Genomic DNA, 24,338 nt, shown 5'->3' with positions numbered 1-24,338 from the left:
CGTGATGGGTCTGATTTGTTAAGGAAGCTGCAATGATCCCGTAGGATTCCCAGTGTGGGATCCAGAAGACTTCCGGCAAACCTATAGAGGGGATTGTTTAAAAGCTAGATACTTCAGTAGGTTGAAGCCTTAGAATGGTCCAGAGGCTTCCTGGATCCTCTTAGAGCCCAACAGTGCGGCACAAGCTCCTTCTTCTCTTCTGGCTGTACTGTTGGCCGTGGATGAGCGCATCCGACCTGAGCACGAGTGAGTAAGATTTGCGCATGCCCAGAGAACAAAACCACTCATGTATGGCTTTTTTCCTCCATGCCTAGGCTCTTGGTTCTACTGGCCATTTGCTGGCCTTACTTGAGCATGCCCAGTCCAGATTTGCTTGTGCACGGCGAGAGCACGACCAGAAGAAATCCATTCCACAAGCTTTTGTCAAATAGGTATAGAGGGACCCTGCACTGGAAGGGTGGCCTGTAGGAGGATCTGTGAAGCTCTTGGACCATGCAGCGGCCTCCCACCACAGAGGTAATTTCATCTAACTGTTTAATGTTTTTCTGCTATAGGTACACTTTAAAGTGAACCAGAGACGAAGCACCCTCATGTATTTTACCATATATATTAGTGGGAACATTAGAGAAAACACCTACCCTGCTTTCTGTTTCATTTTTCACTGCTCAGCCTGCTTATTACCAGCCCTGACTGAGCATTCAGTCTGGCTTTGCTATAATGACTCAGCTATAATGATTCCTGAGCAGAGCCACAAGGGGGCAGGCTTGGGCTCCAAAAGACATCACAGAAGACAGACTCAGCTATGATTCCTGAGGAAAGCCAGACTGAACGCTCAGTCGGGGATTTTATCAGAGCTGATATCAAGCAGGCTGAGCAGTGAAGAATGAAACCGAGAGCAGGGTAAGTGTTTTCTGTAATGTTCCCACTGATATATATGGTAAAATACATGAGGGTGCTTCGTCTCTGGTTCACTTTAAAGCCCAAGTGTAAAATTTTAAAAAACGACTTCCAAGGGAGTAAATGTTGCTCTGCACTCCCCGGGAAGTCTCTCTCTGGTCTCCAGTTTTTGTCTTCTTAGTTTCCACCCGGCACACTAAAGTCTTTGGCAAGTGTTCTGTCAACCCAAGTTCATGTATCCACTGTCTTCCAGTCATAGTAACGGCAAATGGGGAGAGTTATGGCAATCAAAGTGTAGCAGAAGGGGTGGGGCTCTTATGATGTGTAAGTGGGAGGGGTTTGCAAGAGGGGTGTGGCTGGAACCCATTGTTAAATTCACGGTCAGGTGATCTACACCACATTGTAATAATGCAGAGCATAAAGATTGCCCTGATAAGCATGGAGTACCGCAGGGAGCCTTTCTGGTGTACTGATCAAACAATGTGACTAATGTTCTTATTAGCTCCTCCCAGGATGTAGAATTTGGGATTATCCGTTAACTACCAGCTGTGTTTATTTGTTAATTTGCTAGCCCCGACTTCCACTTCCTCTGCTGTTGACTGACTATAATGTCTTCTCTCTACAGTTAAAGAACCACTATCGAGAAAAATGTAGAATTTTAAATCCATACATAGAAAATGTACATTTCACCCAAAGTAAAATAAGCAAACATATTACCTTTTCCTATGTGGCTGTCACTTACAGTAGGTATTTAAAAGCTGACAGATGTGATACACTTTGGACTAGTTCATTTTCTCATGGTCCGCTTCCCTTCTCGGTTGCACACTATTTGGAAGTTGGACTGAGCAACTGCCATTCAATAAATGCTTTTGTAAATAAATGCTAGAGAATTCCCCATGAGGAGATGGAAGAGTCCAAAACCTGTCAGCTCTTCACAACCTACTGTTAGTCACCGCAACATAGGGTAAAAGTCAGTAATATTTAGTGCATTTTACTGTGGACGACATCTACATTTTATATGTATGTATTTTATATTTTACTTTTTGCTATAGTTGTCTGGCAAGCCCTTTGCTGAAAGTCGAGTCTTGTGAGCTTTTTGTCTCCTAGCAGCCAATGACATTGAGGCACCCGTGGCTTGGCCAAGTGACACGTTCAGTCCTGGGGGCGGGGCTTTATTAAAACAAAATGTTCTCAGTTTATTGGCATTGTTTTTTAACAAAACTTTATGCATACTGGTAGTTCATTTACAATCCTGTTTTACTGCAGCAAGCGGTAGCGGCTTGTCCTGTTACTTATCTGTGTTTTTTACCTGTTGGTGACGAGACTTCTCAGAGCGGTCATATTAAAAAAACAGGAAGTCTTCATCTCTGAATTTTTCACACTCCAGTGCTGCAGAAACTGTGACCTGTTTCACTACCACTTTGATTTGATTGTTAAGTTTTAAAGTGAAACTGTTAGTATGTGTAGCCTCAGCAGTGGCTGTAGATGCATTCTGGGAAGTTACAAGCTCATTCCTCAGATAGCGTCTCACTCTCTGTTGTATTCCCAGCAGCTCTACCGATAATCTCTGCCACAATCTGTTACATCTGCAGCAAGTCTCCACGTATGAATAGATCTTTCTCTCTTCCCTCTGTTTCTTTTTCTATTCCATACAAGGCAGAAATGTATTGCTTGGGATAGATGCATGTTGGAATATAAATTGGGGCTGCGCCATTTTATGTGTCTTAGCTAATTGGGGAACTGTGAAATTCAATGAGGCTGCCTGAGATGAAAAATTTTGTATGAAAATTTGTGGAGTTTGAAAATGGACCTTATCCCATTCCTCCATTTAGGCCTCTTTCACAGTGCGACGTTAAAGTGAACCTAAAGCCTGTAAAAAAAAGAGATTAACCCACCTGGGGCTTCCCTCAGCCCCCTGCAGCCGATCGGTGCCCTCGCAGCTCCGCTCCGATGCCTCTTGACCCACCGGCGACGACTTCCGGTTTGGCCGTCACGCATGGGAACGCGAGTGATTGTTCGTGTTCCCAGCCTGTATATCACCCCCTATGCTGCTATTGTGGCCAGGAGGGAACGCGAACAATCGCTCGCATTCCCATGCCTGTTGGCCGGTGACGGCCAAACCGGAAGTGTTTGCCGGCGGGTCCTGGAGCGTCAGAGCGGGGATGCGAGGGCACCGATCGGCTGCAGGGGGCTGAGGGAAGCCCCAGGTGAGTTCATCTCATTTTTTTTTTTTTAACAGGCTTTAGGTTCACTTTAAAGTTGCACGATAGACAATGTTTTAACGTGGACTAACGCATAGCAATAGTAAGTCTGTGCAACATTCACAGTGCACACGTTGCGTTGTGTGTAGCAATATTTAGAAAGTGCTGCATGCTGTGCGTTTAGCAATAAATCTGCTGCGTTGTGTGTGTTGCACATGCTCAGTAATGTTTTTTTTTAATGTAACATATGCGTCGCTTTCGTTCCATCACTGTGCGATGAAAACGGCGCACCAAACTCAAGGCTAAAGAATGTACTATAACGTCCAAGTTATAGTCTTTCAATGTGTTGCATTAGGGGCACGTTATGCGACCTTAACGTCACATCAAACGCAACATCCCACTGTGAGCGGCTTTATGGAATCTATTGGTCTATTTTCAAGCTGCACGCAAAATTTGCATAATCCTGCATCAACTCAGAGTTGTTTGCATTGTGTGACTGTTCTCCTGGTTTTCATTTATTTGGTAACTTTCAAAGAGGAAGGACCATGTATGCAGCAAACAGGCAGCCTCTGCATCTGCTGCAGGCAGGGAATGGGATGGGGTTTTCAGACTGGAAACAGGATATTTCCTTGCTGCTGTGTAGTTAGTCACTGTACTGGTGTTAGGGTGGAGCTACTGAGCTCTGGCTCATAAGGAGCCTCCCACTGCTCTTCACAAACTCTGCTCCCATCATGATTTGCAACATAGCAGCAGTTATGACACTACTGTTGTAAATTCAGCAGCCACTTATTACTGGTGTCACATGTCTGGATTTTTGGACTAGGTGACCGTAAAGATAAACCAGAAACCTTGATGAAATTATTATTCAGAAAAAGACAGAGAAATGCTGGCTATGTTCACTTTATAGAAGTTTCTTTTTCTGTCTGAAGTTGGCCTGTAGCTCATTGTCTGCCATCGATAAGACAGTTGGCATCAAGACTTTCTGATCATAATCCTGTGGCCTCTAAAGGGAACCTGTCACTGGTATGTACTGATACCTAGGGAATTACATCTCATATTTCCTATTTAGTGAGAATAGTGGAGATTATGATGTTTTTGTGAGCATAAGGATGTACAGTTAGGTCCATAAATATTTGTATTCTGAGGTGTTCAGAGACATATTGTCTGCTCAATTCCAGCTCAATGCAGTCAAATTGATTGGGCGGCGTTTCATGATAAAGATGGATAATAACCCCAAAACACACAGCCAAAGTAGCCCAGGAGATTATTTAACTATCTGCGGACCGCCGCAGTACAAATCTACGGCGGGCAGGGGGCGCTGCAGTTCTGACCGGACGTAAACTCTACGTCCCATTGACCGCCCATCCCCGCCGCAATGTGCTGCCCTGCCACCTCTGACGGCAGAGTACTGTAAGCCGGGCAGGCGCTGTTTTCATTGACTCCTGGCCCTGTAAGCCGTTCCCATTGGCTTACATGGAGTGAAAGGGTCAGGAGCCAATGAAAGCAGCTCCTGACCGGCGCACAGCGCTCTGCCGTCATAGCGACGGCAGAGAGAGCAGCCTGCGGCGGGGACAGAGCGATGTGACCGGCAGATTTTTGCGGCGATTCGTCGGGAACCGGCGGTTTACTGGATCAGCACCCTCTGGTCCTCAAGTGGTTAAGTAAAGAAGTGGATTATTTTGGAATTTATTCTTTCTTTGTAATATCTTCCCTTAGCCTTAATTTGCACACAGTCTTTTTATAATTGAAAAGAAACAAAAAACATACATGGCTGAAATTTCATACAGACACCCACTCACCAACCACCTTCACCGTGTTCATTCTGTGTTCGTTTCTTCCCATGTTAGTTTGCAGTGAACACACAGTTGTCCTTGGTTAGATTTGTTACTTTATTTTTGTTTACATGGTAAAACATTTGTTTCAGACCTTGACACCATAGCAATGTGTTTTTTTTTATAATTGTGCCTCAAGATCTTGCTGTGACAGGTTCTCCTATGAGTTGCTGTGTGGTACAATGTCGCCACCATCTGGTCAAAAAGGCAATAGGCTGCTTCAGTGAATTGTTATTGGCAGTGTACGAATGCCCAGGCAATGACTTGCTATGATGAATTATTTTTTTTGATCGCCCAATTTTACCACGTCCACAAAGTATGAGAGCTTACCTACACAATGGCCTCAATTCACGGAGCTTTATCAAACACTTTATCGAGCGTTCGATAATTTACCTCATGGGTAAAATCTAATTTTGAATTTACTAAAGGGTTATAGATTTATTGAACATTTCTTCAATAAAACATTCGATAAATCTTATAACACCTTAGTAAATTCAAAATTAGATTCTACCCATGAGGAAAATTATCAAACGTTTGAAAAAGTGTTTGATAAAGCTCTGTAAATTGAGGCCAATGTGTTCATAGGTTTTAAAATCTGTCACTAAATGGAGGTGTTAAAATTGGCCAATCAAAATTGGATGTATACGCACCCTTAAAGGGACTCCGAGCAGTGCAGACACTATGGAAAGATGCATATCATTTTAAAGCTCTCTTTCTCCTCTTTCCAATGATATATAAACCGCCACCCTACGCCTTTTAGTTTTCGCTATTTTCGCGATTGAAATTGCCGCGGCCGCGATTTCGATCGCGAAAATAGAGAAAACTAAAAGGCGTAGGGCAACGATGTAGGTGTCGTCAGAAAGAGGAGAAAGAGAGCTTTAAAATGATATCCATCAAGCCATAGTTATATTGTATTACACAGGGAGACTTTTTGTCAAAGTCAGCAGCTGCATTCAGCAGAATGGAGCTGCTGACACTGGGGAAAGTGTCGCCCTGTGTAATACAATATAACTATGGCTTGATGGATATCATTTTAAAGCTCTCTTTCTCCTCTTTCTAACGACACCTAAATCGTTGCCCTACGCCTTTTAGTTTTCTCTATTTTCGCGATCGAAATCGCGGCCGCGGCAATTTCAATCGCGAAAATAGCGAAAACTAAAAGGCGTAGGGTGGCGGTTTATATATCATTGGAAAGAGGAGAAAGAGAGCTTTAAAATGATATGCATCTTTCCATAGTGTCTGCACTGCTCGGAGTCCCTTTAAAGCTTCACTCTCATAGAGCTAACACAAGGCAGTGATTGGCTGATTCCTTCAGAGCCTAGTTCACAATACAAAGCGTCAGGAAGATGATAATGCTGATTGGATTCAAACTTAGTACATTTTGTTATAACCATTAAAAGTATGTTTTTGGATATTCAGGAATTTCTAATGTATATTTGACATATTAGCACAGGAAATCTCGCGAATTCCCTACAAGAGCTTTTCTAAGCGCTTTGTGATTTTAAAAGCTCTTGCTAATGTTATCCTATGTGTGTGTTCTCACTGGAGCGATGTGATTTTATAAATCACCCATAGCATTTCATTAGCCAGAGCTTTTCAGATCTCTAGCGTTTAAAATGCTCTTGTAGTGTAAATCAGCACTAAGGAAATTAAAGTGCGTACATAAAAAAAATTACACAAATATTGTAGAGTTCTAAATGCCTCATCGTCTTGTCTGTGTAATAAGATCTACCAGAGTCATGAATCAGCAGGGTCAGTGTAGCCCTGCCACCTTGCAGAAAAAGGCCTCAGTCTTTTCTATATGTGATAAAGAAAAGGCTGGGGCTCATTTTCTGCAAGGGGCGGAGCCACATGCAGGAGCCAGGCTAACATATGCCTTCTTTGAATCTTATTACACAGATGACATGTTGGGTAATTATAACCTTTAAACTTTAGTATATCAGTTTTTTTTTTTTTTTTAAATGAACACCAGAGGTGCACTTAAAGGAAACCTAAAAGTCCTTTGGTCTGGGGTGTACTGCGCATGCACGCCTGTTTCCAGGAGCATACTGCACAGCGAGAGCATGACAGGGGAGCGTGCATGGCCAGACTGATCTGCGCCAATTGAAGGACTTTTGGAGTCGAATTGCATAGGATCCATGGAAAAGACCTGCAATGTGTGTATGTGATGGAACAATAAACCTGCCACAGAATGTTCCTTCAATCCTGTGTGTGGACTCTTTCTTCATATTTTTGCATAAGATCCATGCAGCTCAGAAGGACGTGCAAAGGAGCGATCAGCCTGGAGGAAGCCCCCGGTATGTATATTTTATTTTTTATATCCCCTCGTCTCTGGTTGTTGCTTCACATGCAAGATTCTACCCCTCCCATGTTCATTTCATTAAGATGACAGGAAATTTGGGTGCAGGGTAAAGCGAAAACCATCTCACCCTGCCTCTGCAAAAGTCCTGGCGGAGTTATTCACTATTCCCCCACCAGGCTGCTATTGACGAGGGGGAGGGGGGGGGGGGGGTAATTGGGCTTGCAGCTATTGCTGGCGGCTGAATTACGCTGTTTTTATTGTAATTTGGGTTACGTCTTTTGACGGCGCCCAAATTACTGTCTGAGTGTTGCTATAGCTGTAATTCACCTTACAGCCGATGGCGGTGGCCTGGTGTGCCCAGATTTCCAGCACCCCCTCCCCAAAAAACAAGACAGCCAGAAAGACCTTCCATTCATCAAAAGCAAATTCATTTTTATTTTATTTTTTGTGGATATCAAACTCTGGGAACTAATTCAATGCATGCATAGTAATGTATATAATAATAATATTATAATGCATTTCTAAACACATACCTTACAAATAAAATACAATGCTACACTATGTGGGTTCATCCCATCATTTAGCAGTTACATTCCTATAGCTGTAATTACAAAAATGAATAATGCAATAATAATTACAAGTCATGATACAGGTATGTCTTAAAGGTCAACTGTAATGAGAGGGATATAGAGGTCGCCATATTTATTTTCTTTTTAAGCAATACCAGTTGCCTGGCTGTCAGTCCTGCTGATCCTCTGCCTCTAATACTGTTAGCCATAGCTCCTGAACAAGCATTATTATTGATTTATAAAGCACCAACTTATTCCATGGTGCTGTACAAAGTAAGAAACAAACATGGGGTACATAATAATAGACAATGCTATACACCAATATACAAGATAAATAATTAGGGACAGAATGCAAAAATGATACAAAATACAGAATTGGTAATGACAGTACATTTTATTTATCATGTTACTTTTATCACTATGATATCCAGGACACAAAAGGGGAGAGAGCCTTGCCCTTGCAAGCTTACAATCTAAAGCATATGCAGATGAAGTGTTTCTGACATTGTTAGATCTGACAAGATTAGCTGTATGCTTGTTCCAGGTGTTATTCAGACACTACTGCAGCCAAATAGACCAGCAGGGCTGCTAGGCAACTGATATTTATTAATAGGCAATAAATATGTCAACCTCCATATCCATCTCACTTCAGATCAAATGTCCTTTATGTTGTCAATACACAATGGGCCATATGCAAGTCACTTTTCTCCTGAGTTTTCACCTACCGGTAAGTGATATTTTTACACCTTGTCATTAGATTTTTAAACCACCATCAAGCAAAAAAATACTCAAATTTTTGGAAGTACTTTTTTTTTTCCACCTACTTTTGGGCACTTTTTCAATTGTAAGATTTTTAAAAGTTATATGAAAATTATCTCCTAGGAGATAATTCAGGAGCAAAAGTTAATTGCATATGGGCCCATGAGTTTTTTTGGCAGATAGATGGCTCGACAATTTCCGTTAGGTCCGATCTGATTTTAATTTTTTTTAGGTAGATTTTCCCATAGACTGGGATCGGCTATTTCCACCTGATCTGAGCAGAGAGCCGCTACTGCGCCTGCACTGGGGAAGATAAATACTGCAGGCTCTACTGCGCCTGCACCACAGCCTGACAATTTGTCGGCTGTGGCTTCAGAGGGGCCTAGAGAGAGTCCACGCTGGGGTGGAGGACGACGGGGAGAGCCTCACCTCAGGAGGGGGAAGTCTCTGGATCCGATTAAGTACCCCCCTACAGCCGTTTCGCACTGGTGCCGTCCTACATCCCCTGGTCACCGCTCTCCCCTTCACCACTCTGCGTCACAGGTCAGATGCATTTTGCAAGAGTGTTTGTATGGAATGGTCTTGTGTTGCAGACTGAATTAAAGCCATTAGACAGTGCCTGGACTAACTTTTTGTACTAAGTCCACTCACGTGTTTTTCTACTAGATAACCGGTTGCATGCCCCTTAGATATTCGCAACTGTTACCATACGGTTAGTTTGGGGTGAAGAAGTGGTTTACGTTTGTTTGGATACGTGCGGGCTTAGCCCTCCATCTACCGGGAGCACTGGCAGGGAAATACTAGCGTTATATGTATGTAAATTGTTACCCATAGAGTGGTGGAAGAGGACACATCATAGCCCACCTATGACTGACTGTATTAGCAAAACTACGCACACAAAAAAAATAATTTCTACACCCCCCCCCCCCCCCCCCCCCCCCCCCCTATGAAAGATAGCAGCTGCAGAATATCCATATTGGGAATAACATAATCTCAGGCCTCAACATTTCCATAAATGCTTTTCAAATATTCCTTCACACTTTTCATCAACTAAAGAGACTCATTCATTTACATGGGAGTCATCATTTTAGCCCATGAAACACACTTTGGCATGTTTATGGTGTATATATGTTCCAAGTGGTGGTAATTTGGGTTGCGATTACCGAGGAAACCGGGTGCACCGTCCTCACAGCAACAAAATAATCCCAGCTATACGACCTCCAAAATCCCAGCAACACTACTACAAAAATCCAGTCTATATGACCACCAAAATCCCAGCTACATGTAAGACACATTGACATATTTTGAACATGGTATATACAGTACAAGTACAATTTAACATAAATATGAAAAGCACGGAATATATAATATTAAACCAACATTATATAAACATTAAATATACAATAATTAAATCATAATTATAAGTGGCTGCATAGTGTAATGGATAAGGGCTCTGCCTCTGACACAGGAGACCTGGGTCAAATCTCAGCTCTTCCTGCTCAGTAAGCCAGCACCTATTCAGTAAGGAGTTCATTGGGCAAGACTCCCTAACATTGCTACTGAGTGCGCTCTTGTGGCTGCCCCTCGCAAGCGCTTCGAGTCCGACAGGAGAAAGGCGCTATACAAATACTGCCATTATTATAATATTATCTAGTCTTTATAGCACTGGGCTCTAGATCATAAATTGTGATCATTATTGTAAAAAGTCACCCCTAATTTAGACAGGTAAGTGGACCTTTTTTTTTTTCCTTGGATGTTTCCTTTCAGGTAGCCATACATCTAGCCATGTATGGGCAGATCCGACCAAGAGACAGATCCGTCATCGAATCGGATAAGAGAGAGATCTGTTGCCTGCCCATACACCACAGGCCGATTCCCTATGATTTCATTCTGAAATCAATCCGGAATCGTCCCTATGCGCCGCCTTGCCGCTGTGCCCCCCAATGTAAATTCCCCCCAAGTACAAGGAATACATTACCTGTCCGAAGCCTCCGCTTCTCCCCCGCTCGTCTCTGGGATTCCTCCTCTGCATACACGCCCTGGTAAGGGCCTGTGTGTAACGTCACATGCACGCCTTACTAAGAAACCACGTGGGGCGTGTGTGTATGAAGAGGGGAATCTGCCCGGAGCAGCAGAGGGACAAGCGCAGGCCGCGGACAGGTAAAGTATACTTTACACGGGGCAGAGCGTTGGGGGTTTCCTCGCGTTCGACAGGACATTGCACACCCGATCCAGCAAGTTTGCCCAACATCTTGCAGCATGTGCGATAGAGATTCCAGGGCTGTGGAGTCGGAGTAATTTTGCGTGCCTGGAGTCGGAGTCAGGAAACAATGCACCGACTCCGACTCCTAATGAATTTAAACTGTAATTAAAATAGAAAATATGATAAAATGTTCTATTTCTCAGATAATAATCATAAATAATTTATACATACAGTAATAGCTGTGCTTAGTCCACAAAAATAAAATAAACTAATCAAAATTAGTTACTTGTGCTGCTTCAATAAAGCAGTCCCCGTATTTTTAAAGTCAGATATACATATCTGATTGTGACTGTATATATGATGTGTACACAGCAATCTCTTATATATACTAAATAACATCTATGCTGTAAGAATAAAGCCTGATGTGTAGCCGTGTCACTAATAGAGATGGTCAATGAGATGGAAATAATTCTGCGCTGATGCTGATTTATGCAAATGTACTCTTTGCTCATGAAATCAAATTTGATATGTTGTTAAAATTTGGTTTGGTGACTACAAATTAAATGGTACCTGAGAAGGATGAAAAGAAAAGTTTTATACCTACCTGGGGCTTCTTCCAGCCCCCTTTAGGCTAATCAGTCCCTCGCTGTCCACCTCCACCACCTGGCTCTTCTGATATGAGTCCTGGTAATTCAGCCAGTCAGCGCAGTCCGGCCGCATGCCGCTTCAACAGCCAGCCGCGTTCTGCACCTGCGCAACAGTGCTACGCAGGTGTAGTATGTGCATGCGCACTACGCCAGACTGGCTCAAGTACCTGGACTCATAGCAGAAGATCCAGGTGGCGGAGGAGGACAGCGAGGGACTGATTAGCCTGAAGGGGGCTGGAGGAAGCCCCAGGTATGTATACAACTTTAATTTCATCTGTCTCAGGTTTACTTTGTTACACAGTAGTACTATACTCTACATATGCACTCTCCACAGAGCTGCAGGGAATACACTGAGAATGTTGTGCACACTGAACACAGAGGTGTTGTCTATCACCCATAAACCTGGTTCAGATTGTGCATGAAGAATGTGTAATAGAGGAAGAATCCCCTCGTTCCCCTGCAGAGTACCTGCACATCACTCTTACATGTACCCACATTTACATTGCCTAGGGCCTGATCCATGTTCTTTTTTCCGGCCTGTACCTTTTACAAGTACTCTTATCAAGGACTAGTTTTAGTCTATGACTAAAGGGAATAAATATGTCAGTCTCCATATCCTTCTCACTTCAGCTGTCTTTTAAAATTCCAAAGCGTTGGCAGTTATGAGACGAATTTCATGTTACATACTTTCAATCAACAAGATTGTAATATGCAAATTAGAGGAATATATATATATTGTACATGTGAGAAATGGGACGAAAATCATACAGGATTCCAAACATGTTTTACAAATCAATAACTGCAAAGTGGGGTGTGTGTAATTATTAAGCCCCCTTTGGTCTGAGTGCAGTCAATTGCCCATAGACATTGCCTGATGAGTGCTAATGAGTAAATAAAGTGCACCTGTGTGTAATCTAATGTCAGTACAAATACAGCTGCTCTGTGACTGCCTCAGAGGTTGTCTAAGAGAATATTGGGAGCAACAACACCATGAAGTCCAAAGAACACACCAGACAGGTCAGGGATAAAGTTATTGAGAAATGTACAAAAACATTGAACATCTCACGGAGCACTGTTCAAGCGATAATTCAGAAATGGAAGGAGTATGGCACAACTGTAAACTTGCCAAGACAAGGCGGACCACCTAAACTCACAGGCGGAACAAGGAGAGCGTTGATCAGAAATGTAGTCAAGAGGCCCACGGTGACTGGACGAGCTGCAGAGATCTACAGCTCAGGTGGGAGACTCTGTCCATAGGACAACTATTAGTCGTGCACTGCACAAAGTTGGAGTGGCAAGAAGAAAGTCATTGTTAACAGAAAGCATAAGAAGTCCCGTTTGCAGTTTGCCACAAGCCATGTGGAGGACACAGCAAACATGTGGAAGAAGGTGCTCTGGTCAGAGGAGACCAAAATTGAACTTTTTGGCCAAAATGCAAAACACTACGTGTGGCAGAACACTAACACTGCACATCACACAGAACACACCAGCACCACTGTCAAATATGGTGGTGGCAGCATCATGCTCTGGGGGTGCTTCTCTTTAGCAGGGACAGGGAAGCTGGTCAGAGTTGATGGGAAGATGGATGGAGCCAAATACAGGGTAATCTTGGAAGAAAACCTCTTGGAGTCTGCAAAACACTTGAGACTGGGGCGGAGGTTCACCTTCCAGCAGGACAATGACCCTAAACATAAAGCCAGGGCAACAATGTGTTACAATGGCCCAATCAAGGTCCAGATCTAAATCCAATCGAGAAACTGTGGCAAGATCTGAAAACTGCTGTCCATCTAATCTGACTGAGCTGGAGCGGTTTTGCAAAAGAAGAATGGGCAAGGATTTCAGTCTCTAGATGTGCAAAGCTGGTAGAGACATAGGCTTCAATTCATCAAGCATTACCGCATTCGGTAATGCTGAAAACAGCTGACTTAACGAAGCACTTTAGAAAATGTTAATTCATCAAAGCTGTTACCGAATGAGAAGCTGAAATGACACAGCAATGAGATAAATTACCGACATGTGCTCAACAAATGTTAATTCATCAAGGTTCCCACATTCGCTAACACATTCGGTGTTTATCTCAAGCTCTCCCCTGTCGTTACAGTCTTCGAAAGCCTTCTGTGTGAATGTTTTCATGATTAGCAGGAGCAGGCAGCCAATAGAAACAGCCCCTGTTCTCCAGCAAGTGCTGCTGATAGGTCACACAGGCTTCTCCACACAAGCTTTCAGACCCCCCAAGCAGTGAGCAGAGAGAACAGGTCAAAATATATCCCCAGATTCCCTTCGGTGGTGTAACCCTTTCAGGCCCTGTTTGATAATGCAAAGATGCTGGTGGTGAAATCACCAAGCATGGCATTTGTAATGTCTCCAGGAAGTTCATCTACGTTGTGGCAAATAAATAAAATGTTAAGAAAGACTGATCGACAGATTCAGAGCTGCAGAGGCAGTATAAGTAACAGTAACTATAACACCTTTACATCTAAAGGGATGTCTGGATGCCTTCTATTGTTATCAGCTTGTAACAACACAGGGACATTCCAAGCTGCTCTGCACCACTCTGCTGTTATCGAACAGCCTTTGATGAATTGAAGCCTAGTAGTTCGGTAACTTAACGAACCTCTACCACACATGGGAAAATATTGATGAATTAGCACAGTGAAGTGTAAAATACCGAATGCGGTATTTTAAGGACTGGGGTTTTGTTATCGAACACCCTTTGATGAATTGAAGCCATACCCTAAAAGACTGGCAGCTGTAATTGCAGCAAAGGGTGGTTCTACAAAGTATTGACTCAGGGGGCTGAATAATTACGCACACCCCACTTTGCAGTTTTTTGTTTTTTTTTAAATGTTTGGAATGATGTATGATTTTCGTTCCACTTCTCACATGTACACCACTTTGTGTTGGTCTTTCACGTGGAATTCCAATAAAATTGATTCATGTTTGTGGCAGTAATGTGACAAAATGTGGAAAACTTCAAGGGGCCGAATACTTTTGCGTGTGTGCGTGTACACATTATATACATATATATATATATATATATATATATATCTATATCTATATACATACACACACATACTGTATATACACACACATACTGTATATACACACACATATACATACATAGTATATCGGAGATTTAATTCCCTCCTTCCACTGTTGCCAGCTCCCTCCATCGGCCTCTGTCCCAGTGTCCACAAACACAAAAAGGGCTTGTTCACACTGAGCGTTTTTGATTTTTTTTTTTGTAAGTGCTGGCGATATTTATAATCACTTTAAAAGCGCTAGTGCAATGTTGCTCTATGTGACTGTTCTCACATGAGCGGTGAGCTTTCTTTCTGAGCACAAAGGCGACTCCTGCACCATTTCCTGAGCGTTTGTGCTTCAACGCAAGGTATAAGAAAATCGCAAAAAGCGCTTGAAAAGGTGCTTTGCAAAGCGATTTCTAAAGAAAATTACATTGTAATTAATCAGTTCCAGGGCAAAGCGTTCACTTCCTGGTTGTCATCAGGAAGTATAAAAATAAAATAACGAAAGTGCATTGGAAAGCGCTTCTAAAAGCTCTTAAAGCGCTGGTGAAAGCACTTACAAAAGCCCTCTGTGCTTGCGCTGGCAATTTCTAATGTGAACAAGGCCGAAGAGAGATAGTTGCACCACTTACTTCCTGTTCATCCCCCCCAACAGACACACAAATTACAAAAGTAAAAAAAAAATCAGAAGTGTTTATATTCGATTCAATAGAAACACCTGTATTGAATCTAATAAATATGTATATATTGTATATTGGGGATGAATTTTAAATATTTTTTTCTTTCTATTGTATTTTTTTTTTTTTTTGCTTTTTTTTTTATTATGGGGAGTGGGAAGGTTATACTTTTTTTTTTTTTTTAATTATTATTCAGAAGGGTTTTTTTTTTCTTTATGGTCGGGTCTTTGAGTGACCTTTTTCCTTTGGGTGTATAACTAGACACCTGCTTGACACGTTTTGGTAAGTTACAGGCAAAAATGTTACGAAAATTAACCCCAGTACGAGGAGGCCTCCATTTTTCATGTTCCTGTTCTGCAAAACTGCAGGTTCCCGCAATGATGTCCGTTTCCCTGACAACCGCAATGCATGCAGGGAGATGTAACCATATCAATAAACTTCATCTCCCAGAATGCATTGTGGATCCCACAATGCATCACGGCAGCCAGGAACACAAGACATCACTGAGTGAAATTCAACCTGCAGCAGAGGGACACAGAAAATGAAGGCTTCCATACAGACAGGGGGACTTCAAAGCAGCCCCCCCCCCTCTCCCCCTTACCCCGCAGGTAAGTAAATGCCTGCTGCACCCCAAAAGCTCACAGATATAATAAACCTTCCTTAGGGGGAAGATTGAGAAGTTTTCAGAACTTAGGCGCTCACAGGTGCTCAGTATACTTTAAAGGTGTATCGAGCAAAATTATTTTTACATCTAATTCTGAACTGCAGTTTTGGAATGAGCGCTCCACAGACATGTTCTGCTCCCGTGTAAACAGTGTGTTCTGTTCTCTGGAGAGGGTAGTGGTAGACATGCAAGCATTACTACACTGCAGGAAATCCTTTCAGAAAAGGCATCACAGGACAGCGATCCCTCCGGACGCATCGTTACTAGGGAGGCCAGAGACAGATCCCACTGAAGTGATCCTGAACTATTGTTCTAAAGCTCACATAGCTGTATACCACACAGCTGTACAGAATGGTATCTTTGTGTTCAGATAATGATTGGACCACTGTTCTTGTATATTGCCTGTATTCTTCCAGCTGCAGACATGACTGACTGATTGCTGTGCTATGCAGGACTGACTCACTGATCTTTGTGATGTGCAGACATGAGTGACCGATCCCTGTGATGTGCAGACATGAGTGACCGATCCCTGTGGTGTGCAGGCGTGGCTGGCCGATCCCTGTGATGTGCAGACATGACCGATCCCTGTGGTGTGCAGGCATGAGTGACCGATCCCTGTGGTGTGCAGACCGTGACTTGGCGATCCCTGTGGTGTGCAGACCGTGACTGGCCGATCCCTGTGGTGTGCAGACCGTGACTGGCCGATCCCTGTGGTGTGCAGACCGTGACTGGCCGATCCCTGTGGGGTGCAGGCGTGACTGACCGATCCCTGTGGGGTGCAGGCGTGACTGACCGATCCCTGTGGTGTGCAGGCGTGACTGGCCGATCCCTGTGGTGTGCAGGCATGACTGGCCGATCCCTGTGGTGTGCAGGCATGAGTGATTGCTGTGCTATGCAGCAGTATTCCCCAACCCTGTCATCAAGACCCATCAATAGTGCATGTTTTGTATAAACCCAGAGGTAGATAATCAGCTCTGCTGAGACACTAATTACCTCACCTGTGCATGTTTGTGGTTTTCTGCAAAACATGTACTGTTGGTGGGCCTTGAGGATAGAGTTGGGCAACTCTGCTATGCAGGACTGACTCACTGATCCTTGTGATGTGCAGACGTGACTGGCCGATCCCTGTGGTGTGCAGGCGTGGCTGGCCGATCCCTGTGGTGTGCAAGCGTGACTGGCCGATCCCTGTGGTGTGCAGGGCGTGACTGGCCGATCCCTGTGGTGTGCAGGGCGTGACTGGCCGATCCCTGTGGTGTGCAGGGCGTGACTGGCCGATCCCTGTGGTGTGCAGGGCGTGACTGGCCGATCCCTGTGGTGTGCAGGCGTGACTGGCCGATCCCTGTGGTGTGCAGGCGTGACTGATTGATCCTCGTGGTGATGCACTTGTGAACCTGTAAGTGGAACTGCACACAAAAAAATGAAAAATGTGTACAGAACCAGGTCCATAAATGTACCACCATGGGGGCCAACAGCAAGTTACGGCTTGAGCTGTGTTCAGTTAGCCACTAAACAAAATGCATAAAGTATACTTGAACAGCAAGTGTCTTTATGGCGCCCCAGTAGAGGGGGTTGCAGGATGTGAACACACTGCCTATACTATTTATGGGCATGTTCACATCTCTGGCTTACACAGGACCATGTTATCTAAACACACTTTCTACAGTGGGTTACTGTATAACGTGCATTAGTGAGCATGTTACCATAGCAATCGCTATGGCCGGTTACTTGCACATTTTAGCGTGCAGAGTACGTGTTGCGGAACGGCGGCAGTCGAACGCGTACGATGTGAGTTAGCGAGACGCTATTTATCCTCTGCTGAGCCAGGATTATGTACACTTATTTACTTTATTTGTCTCTGTGACGTCCAATCCTTAAGATACCCCAATTTCCCCCTTACCAGTAAAGGTGGCCAATGGGATGCAAATAAATCCAGCTTGCATGCAAATTGTATGCAGCTTGAAATTGGGCCAATCAAAATTAACCTCCTGTTATAATTGACCCAATTCCAAGTTGCAGACAATGTGCGAGCCTGCATCATTTACTTCTCATTGACCTCCTTCGTTATGTGTGCACGGGGCTCCGCCCTCCTGTTATGTAGCGTGAATCAGCTCAGTGCATGGGGCTCCACCCTCTTGTTATGTAGCAGGAATCAGATCTGTGCACGGGGCTCCACCCTCCTCTGTTATGTAGCGGGAATCAGCTCTGTGCACGGGGCTCCGCCCTCCTGTTATGTAGCGGCAATCAGCTCTGTGCACGGGGCTCCGCCCTCCTGTTATGTAGCGGCAATCAGCTCTGTGCACGGGGCTCCGCCCTCCTGTTATGTAGCGGCTATCAGCTCTGTGCACGGGGCTCCGCCCTCCTGTTATGTAGCGGCATTTAGCTCTGTGCACGGGGCTCCGCCCTCCTGTTATGTATCGGGAATCAGCTTGGTGCACGGGGCTCCGCCCTCCTGTTATGTAGCGGGAATCAGCTCTGTGCACGGGGCTCCGCCCTCTTGTTATGTAGCAGCAATCAGCTCTGTGCACGGGGCTCCGCCCTCCTGTTATGTATCGGGAATCAGCTTGGTGCACGGGGCTCCGCCCTCCTGTTATGTATCGGGAATCAGCTTGGTGCACGGGGCTCCGCCCTCCTGTTATGTAGCGGGAATCAGCTCTGTGCACGGGACTCCGCCCTCCTGTTATGTAGCAGCAATCCGCTCTGTGCACGGGGCTTCGCCCTCCTGTTTTGTAGCGGGAATCAGCTCTGTGCACGGGGCTTCGCCCTCCTGTTATGTAGCGGGAATCAGCTCTGTGCACGGGGCTCCGCCCTCCTGTTATGTAGTGGGAATTAGCTTGGTGCACGGGACTCCACCCTCCTGTTATGTAGCGGCAATCAGCTCTGTGCACGGGGCTTCGCCCTCCTGTTATGTAGCGAGTATCAGCTCTGTGCATGGGGCTCTGCCCTCCTGTTATGTAGCGGGAATCAGCTCTGTGCACGGGGCTCCGCCCTCTTCTGTTCTGAAGCGAGAATCAGCTTGATGCACGGGACTCCACCCTCCTCTGTTATGTGGCGGGAATCAGCTTGGTGCACGGGACTCCACCCTCCTGTTATGTAGCGGGAATCAGCTTGGTACATGGGGCTCCACCCTCCCCTGCTAACGGTACACAGGAGACTAAAGCCACATCTGCACTTAAGTTTATCTAAAGCCCATACAATCATTTATGACTGAAATGCTAAAGTGTGCACAGATGTCTCCCAATGTTGCTGGCCTTCCTAGCAATGACCTGTCTGTCCGGATTGTGGTCCTCTGATGCCCACTGTTTCCAGCAGGACCTTCAAATGACATTTTCACAGCATGAAGTTGCTTAGCCTCCTCCCCCTCCTCTCTTCATAAAACAGAACATGTCAATTGGCCTTGAACAGAGCAGTCTGTACAAGTCATTCCAAAACCTCTGCCCAAGGCAAGTTACTAGCCTTTCATCTCCGATGGCTAAAATTTCTTACAGGCTTCAAAACTAATAAAATAATTATTAACAAAATATCCATTTCATTGAGAGGTCCATTCCTAAAATAGACACAACTAAACGAAGAAACAAACACTGTTGGCCAAATGTATTTTGTGTTTTTGTGTTTATTACCATTTGTCTATTTAGGGCAGTTCGTCACCTCAATGACTTCATCATCATACTCTACGTATATTTGCTGACTTGCTACTAAAGAGGCTGTTAACTTACAATCTAAAGGCGGTAAAGCCTACCATCTGAACTACCAGGTGCAGGAACACATCCTTCCCTCAAGCTGTCCTCTTCCTGAACTCCAACTCCTCCCACCATGTCCATCCGGCCGCAGCACTCAAGCCTCTAGCCAGTGCTCTGAACTCTCGTCACTCTTGGCAGTACTGCCCAGCATCCTAGCTGCTAGAGCTCTCAATGGAGACCACCATACACCCCAATGTATGCTGCTATGCCCATCTCAATGTATATCTCACATTTGTCCTCATACTGTCTATGTCACAATGCAATGTCGCGTGTAGCACAACCAATTCCGGGTACGACAAATGGTCGTACTTTGCAAATAAAGTCAATTCTGATCACTTACATGTACCCATAGAACCAATAACTTTTCAATTAACATCAATGTTGTAAATAATCCCACTTGCCATTTACATAAAGTCAACGTCTACCTTGAAATCCACGTTGGCACCAAAGGTCAGTGGGGATCTGATGTTATCACACTCCTCGTGATTTAAGTGATTTTCCGTGTAATATCCATAAAACTACTTATATTGATCAAGTCTGTTCTCATGTTCCATGCGATATCCATAAAAATGGTAGTCTTTTCTACAAAGTCTATTTCCACTTTCTATTCTCCACAATTATCCAGAGATGAGAAGTTCTTGTGAACTGTCCATTTTCTTCTCAGATCAGCACTATGGTCCTTAGTCCAACATAGTTCTGCTGACCTCTCCTCTGAAACACCTGCTCAGTACAAGTCCAAGTTTTTCAAGGTTTTTTTCCCCCTTGAATCAGCTCTTTACACAACATCATTACAATATTGGGTTGTCCTCATCATGGGTGGGTAGAGGACAAGCTGCAATTTTCTCCAAACTTTTTTACATCAGTATCTACATTTTAACATCAAATGTATATTGTTGCTTGATGGAAATGCATGCTAAAATATGATAGAATTTTGCAATATATACATTTTCACAAAATTGAGAACTTTCTTCAAAAAGTGGTTTTGTCATATCCATTAGCTGGATTTTGAGAAAACACATTTTCCAACACCTATATCTTTTTCACAAATATTCTCATTTGTTCAATGACTGTTCTCATGCTTAGTGACTTTAATGCATTTGGCAAAACCATGTTTTCGCATGCATAGGTTCACTCATCAGTGAGAAAATGTACTTTCTCACATCAATGTTTATAGCAAATATGCAAAAATTATAGCGAAAATAAAAGGGCCATATACACTCATCACTACTGACGGGTAATACATATTTTGGCTTAACAGCTCCCTCTAGTGGTGAACAACTAGAATTTAGGCTCTCTCTTGTGGCGGTCAGCTCATTAGCTCCTCTGGTGGTTATTGCTTGCCACTACATGAAAGCAAACCATCTACCTCTGACCAAAACAGCCTCTAATCATCAAAAAAAAACACGTCATGAAAATAAAAAAAAAAGACAAATCAACTCAACTCTAATTAACGAAATATTATATAAACCACAGTCATGAAAAGCAAAATACAAATTAACATAACTTCATTCACTGAAAATTACAAGAACCAAATTACATTTCTTTTAGTATATTGCAGTAATCTTTGTGCCTGTTGTCTTATGTTAATTTTGTTATACTCTAACAATAATTAATTAAATGAGGAGCCATTATTTGCTGCCACCGTAAGTCACAATTATGAAGCTTAATAAGACAGTGTTTAAGTAATTTGTGTATATGTACTTGTTTAGTACTTAAAGTGCACCTGAACTCTTGCACAGCACATAATAAAAAGTCTTTATACATGCAGTTGCTGCAGAAATTCACTTCTCTCTGCTTATTTAGGCAGATCAACCTGTCTAATTAGTTTTTATCTGCAACTGTGAATAGACTGCAGGAGAGCAGTGCCTAGGCAGCTCTCCATATAGTAAACACTGAGGCTTAACCCTTTCAGCGTCTTCTGAAAAAGTGAAACTTCAGGTCTTTTGGTTGTTTTTTTTAGGAATTCCATATATTACAATGAAGATTTTTTTTTTCATAAAAGGTTATCATATGCTGTGCCTAAACTTTTAGAGCAGAGAAAAAGTTCTGAGTTTAGTTCCACTTTAAACTAAATTAGGAATATATCAGATATAGGAAAAATAATGATATTTATAGCACCACTGTCTGGATTGACAGGTGTCAGGGCGTGGATTAATTCAGGCTACCACGCCCTCCTCGCCATCAGAAGCTCCAACCCAGTGTCCAACAGAGATGATATGATACACTAGCAGAGTAAATGGGGGAGGGAGGGTGGGGACCAGGATACAGAAGACCGGTCTCCATATCTGGACATTCTAGTTGAGAACTTTAATTTACAGTAGTTTTCTGGTACAGATGCACGTATTTAGGTGTGTATATACAGTTGTGCCTTAAAGCTAGATACAGGCGTCCGTTAGATGGGGCTAAAACCCTACATTTGCTCACAGCTTGCCCAACCTCTGGGTCCAACTCTGCTTGCTGGAGTAGCAACTGACTTTTTCAGCCAACTGCTATAGTATTTAGCTCCTTCCTCACTTTTTCCATTGGACTGACAAACCACTTGGACAATCCGAGCAGCATGTTTATACCCGCCTCTGTTGTAAGAACTTTTAGAGCTAATGTTTCTGCCAAGCCTTGGGCTTTGTCGTCTTATCCTATCCTGTGAAAGGTTCATCCTGCAGGTGGGATAAGACGCCAGCGTTTCGAGACTAAGGTGAGGACATCAGACGGTCGCTACTTACGTCCATTATTTTATATACTAGATTTTAGTGTCTCCCTGCACCTGCAACTCTCACTCCAGATCTATCAAGCCCAACTCTAGCCAAAAAAGACTTACTTTCGCTATGGATAGGGTGTCCAAAAGGGCTTGACTCTCTTTTATAGATTGTCTTCTTGAAGAGTTTACCGAAACTTCCTATCTTGACAGGAAGCTGAGTAAATCTCCCCAATAGAGAGACTTTCTTATTCTTTAGAACCTCTGTGGAGTTTTTGCCCCTCGCTTCCCGTCCCCGGCAACCACCAGAGTTTACCATAAAGCACTGGAGGCCTCAGGAAGTGAAGACATTTCTCCTCAGTGGTAACAGAGAGTAGGAACATCCTGCTAAAAATTCCCCACTCAATACATAAAGTTCTTTCTGTCCCCTCACTTCCTGACCCCGGCGACCACCAGAGTTTTTTCATAAAACGCTGGTAGTCTCAAGAAGTGAGGACATCACTGACCAGTGGGGAAACATACAGCAGGAACAACCTAGCGAGAGTCAGAGTACTTCTCTACTCGATCCAAAGCAAACACTAAGGCTGCTTGCACACCAAGACGTTACAGGCGCACGTTAGTGCGCCTGTAACGCTCCCCCAACGCACAGCAATGTAACACAAGTGGGCTGTTCACACAGCCCACGTTGCGTTACATGTAACGCTGCACGTTCTGTGCAAAGTGCAGCATGCTACGGCGTTGGAGCGGCTATAGCCGCGTTAGACTGTTTGCACATGCGCAGTGGGGGGCGGAGGAGGCGGGGAGAGCCAGCTACAGTAGCCGCGCACATGGCTACTTAATATTCACTGCACTGGCGGGCGCTGATTGGCCGGCGGGACCACGTGATGCGGAGTGTCTCGCTCCGCATCACGTGGTCCCGCTGGCCAATCAGCGCCACTCTGGGAGATATTATGGGCATCGAGCAGCCTAACGCGGCTCACTCTACCGTCGGCTTTTGCAGCACCATACGTTGTGTTAGGTGCACGTTATGCGACCTTAACGTGCCACCTAACACAACGTCTTGGTGTGCAAGAAGCCTAAAGGTTTGGCTGAAGCTGAGCTTTGATTTTAAAATAAACCCAACTATTCTAGCTTGTCATAGTCTGTAAGTGGGAGCTTCCATGGGATAAACTTGTTGAGTAAGTAAACGCCCAACATTTTTATATGAAGGCCAGATTCACACTACCATTCACAAATGTTGCGAACGCGTTGGACCCCGATGTGATGTGTCCTGTCCCATTTACATATGGAAAACTTCCATGGTGCACCCATGAGACAGCCAAAACATACTCCAAGTAGTATAGGAAAGGTGGGGGGAAAGGCTGCGCATCCCTAAACACATGTTGCAATTGAATGGTTAATCGCACAGGCATACACCGCCTCTGCCAGACTGAAAAATGCATGCCCTGCATCCAAGACAAATGCTAACATTTATTAAACTAGGAGGAACTTTAGCTTCCAATATGGTTTGCATGCAAAGTATATTATACTCTAGTATAATATACTTTGCATGCAAACCATATTGGAAGCTAAAGTTTCTCCTAGTTTAATAAATTTTAGCATTTGTCTTGGATGCAGGGCATGCATTTTTCAGTCTGGCAGAGGCGGTGTATGCCTGTGCGATTAACCATTCAATTGCAACATGTGTTTAGGGATGTGCAGCCTTCCCCCCCACTGTGCCACGGTGAGGCAAACCTCCGGGCAAGTGACCTAACCTAAATTTAAAACCTTGGGAGCAGCTAAGCAAAAAAAAAAAATGTGTAACTTACATTTCGTTGAACAGCGAGGAGAACGCCAGCGCATACCACTAAGGCTGCATCTGAAATGACCACCAGCTCAGTGTGCAGCACCTAAATAGATTTTCTGCACACTTCCCATTCAATTCAGATGCAAATCATATGCAAATCTGCTACTACTTATGCAAACAGGAAACTCAGGAGGAGGGGCTGGGAGCAGCTAACCTGTCAGTTACAGAGTTACAAAGTTAATGGTTAATCGCACAGGCATACACCGCCTCTGCCAGACTGACTTTGTAACTATGTAACTGTCAGGTTAGCTGCTCCCAGCCCCTCCTCCTGAGTTTCCTGTTTGCA

General features: G+C 44.0%; 1 long non-coding RNA gene across 1 annotated transcript; it reads right to left on the bottom strand.

The window, feature by feature from the left end:
* Nucleotides 1–16,346: 16,346 nt before the first annotated feature.
* On the bottom strand, nt 16,347–23,608 carry LOC137527905 (uncharacterized). The gene is made up of 2 exons (XR_011023233.1): nt 23,283–23,608; nt 16,347–22,784 (listed from the first exon to the last, which is right to left on the bottom strand). It is a non-coding gene; the product is annotated as an uncharacterized lncRNA (long non-coding RNA).
* Between the last annotated feature and the right edge of the window lie 730 nt (nt 23,609–24,338).

Source organism: Hyperolius riggenbachi, chromosome 8, assembly GCF_040937935.1.
Source record: "Hyperolius riggenbachi isolate aHypRig1 chromosome 8, aHypRig1.pri, whole genome shotgun sequence".
In the NCBI taxonomy this organism is placed as follows: Eukaryota; Metazoa; Chordata; class Amphibia; order Anura; family Hyperoliidae; genus Hyperolius; species Hyperolius riggenbachi.
Note: the sequence above shows the minus strand (reverse complement) of the source record. Positions and strands in the feature narration are given on the sequence as shown.